Below are 2,657 nucleotides of genomic sequence, written 5' to 3'. Positions count from 1 at the left end.
CCCGGAAGTAGGTGGGTGGGGTAGGAGGGGAGGATCTCAAGACTACACCGGAAATATGTTGACACCCCTCGGAAGTAGGATAGAGGGAAGAGCCTCGAGGCCAGACCGGAAATAAGGCTGAAACCCCCCGGAAGTTGTAAGGTAGGGTAGGGGCTCAAGGACAGACCGGAAATAGGTTGACACCTCATCGGAAGTAGGGTAGGGGGAGGAGAATCGGGCCAGACCGGATAAAGCTTTACATCCCACTGGAAGTAGGGTAAAAGAAGGAGGCTCAAGGCCAGATGGGAAGAAGCTTGAGACCCCCGGAAGTAGGAGGGGAAGGGAGCTCAAGGCCTCCTATGAAAAGAAGCTTAAAAAGGGAGGACAGGTAGCAGTGACAATGGGGAGGCTCAAGCTTGTAATCCTAGCTACCCAGGAGACTGATGTTTGAGGCCAGCCCGAGACCAGAGCCCTTGATACTCTTGTCTTCAAGTAACTAGCAAAAAGCTGGAAGCGGAGCTATGGCTCAAGTGGTGCTATGCCAGCCCGGATGAGGCTGAGTTCAAGCCTCGGTACTACCACAAAAAAGAGGATCTGGCCAGGAGGGTGAGATCTCAGGGTCGTGGTTCGAAGCCAGCCTTGGCAGAAAAACCTGTGAGCCTCTTATTCCAAAAATACTACTCAGAAAAAGCCGAAGTGGTGCTGTGGCTTCAGTGGAAGAGCGCTTTGAACACAAAGAGACTCATGGACAGTGCCCAGACCTTGAGTTCAAGCCCCATGACCCCATGACAGCCCCCCCCCCCTATAAAAAGAGGATCTGGTGGTGTGACACAAGCAGTAGAGGCCTTACCTAACAAAGTTTGGATTCCTAACTTCAATCCCCAGTACTAGGGAGAAAAAGAGCCACTTCTATACATGTGTTATTTCTCCCTTACGTTCTTCCTTATTTAGAAATGTTCTAGGGAAAAAGCTAAAGAGAAAGTAGAATATTAAATTTCATCTGCATTGTATATACTTATAGCCTGCTGAATTGTTTTTTAATTACATTATTGTCCCCTTTTTATAATTATTTTATTTTATTTATTTATTTATTTTTTGGCCAGTCCTGGGCCTTGGACTCAGGGCCCGAGCACTGTCCCTGGCTTCTTCCCGCTCAAGGCTAGCACTCTGCCACTTGAGCCACAGCGCCGCTTCTGGCCGTTTTCTGTATATGTGGTGCTGGGGAATCGAACCTAGGGCCTTGTCTATCCGAGGCAGGCACTCTTGCCACTAGGCTATATCCCCAGCCCTATAATTATTTTAGTCTAAATGTTATAATACAATATATCAGACCCACAAATGTTTACTTAAGTTGTGTTTTGAGAACTGCTAGGCCTTTTGCTCCAATATTTACTTGAGTCCTCTTATCTTTGTGCATAACCTTGGGATGAGGTCCTGGTGGAAGTATTTTCTTCTTGGCATTTGGCACCATTAAATTCAAGATTTTGTCCCCTTGACATTTTCCTAGTAGTCCTTGCTCTCAAGCAGTGTTGTTAATAATTCAGTACTGCTTTGCATTCCATATCCAGGGTGATCGAGAGCAAATATAATTGAGATACAGAAAAATCTAGATAGTTCAGAGAAAGAGTTCAGATAGCTGCCATATGTTTGCACACAGGTCCAACTTGTATTGACATACTGCATACCTCTGTGTCTGACTGGTCAGGGCCACCTTGGCTCTGCACTGTGAAGCCTTGGTGTGCTGACATATATTGTGTTGGATGCAGAGACACCAAGCAGCAAAATGTTCCTGCATAAACTTAGAGAGCAGATGGGAGGGCTCACTTCCAGACAGAGCTAGTGGCTTTTTAGATAGAACTAAAGTGGGACAGTCAGAGCATCTTCTTTTTAGATGAATTTACTCACTGGTCACTTATGGTGCAGTACCAGGTGTAGTTATTAGTGAGATCTTGAGGTAAGACTGACACAGCTTAAGCCCCCAAAGAACATGTGGTCTAACTAGAAAAACAAACACATAGACAAAATACTACATGGTAAGTGATGATAAAGGTTTGGTGGCATGGCAGGAGCATGTGCTATGAGACTGTGGAAGAGGGATTTACTCTCTAAAAGGTTGATAAGACAACCTACAGCAGCTGATGCTCCTTGATTGACTTACAGTCATTCCAATGAACCCACCTTAAGTTGAAATTACCATGTCGGAAGTGTATTCATTATGTCTAACCTACTGAGTACCATCATTTAGCAACACAGCATGCCATAGAGTACCAGTCTTTTACCCTCCTACCCTCACGGTGTACTGGAGCTGCCCAGTATCATGAGAGGGTATAGAACCTAGGACAAGATCCATATTCAAAATTTGAATTAGGTTTAAGTGAATGTGAATTGCTTTTGCACTGTCCTGAAGTTAAAAATGTGTAAGGTGAATCATCATAAGACAAGGGCTATTTGTATATAGATTAGTGGGCAAGAGCCTTAGGGTGAGAATAGTGTGTGTGTTTGGGGTCAGTGTAGATTAGTTTTTGAAGCATCATATGTGAGAGATGAAATGTTCATCTCTGGGGCTAGAATGGGATTTGGGGACCATGTCCGGGGACTCAGTGTAAAATAATAAACTCTCAATATGATCAAAGTACGTTACATGAGTGTATAAAAATAAAATAATGAAATCCATTAAA

This window comes from Perognathus longimembris, chromosome 28 (assembly GCF_023159225.1).
Source record: "Perognathus longimembris pacificus isolate PPM17 chromosome 28, ASM2315922v1, whole genome shotgun sequence".
Classification (NCBI taxonomy): domain Eukaryota; kingdom Metazoa; phylum Chordata; class Mammalia; order Rodentia; family Heteromyidae; genus Perognathus; species Perognathus longimembris.
This window is presented reverse-complemented; position numbering follows the sequence as displayed.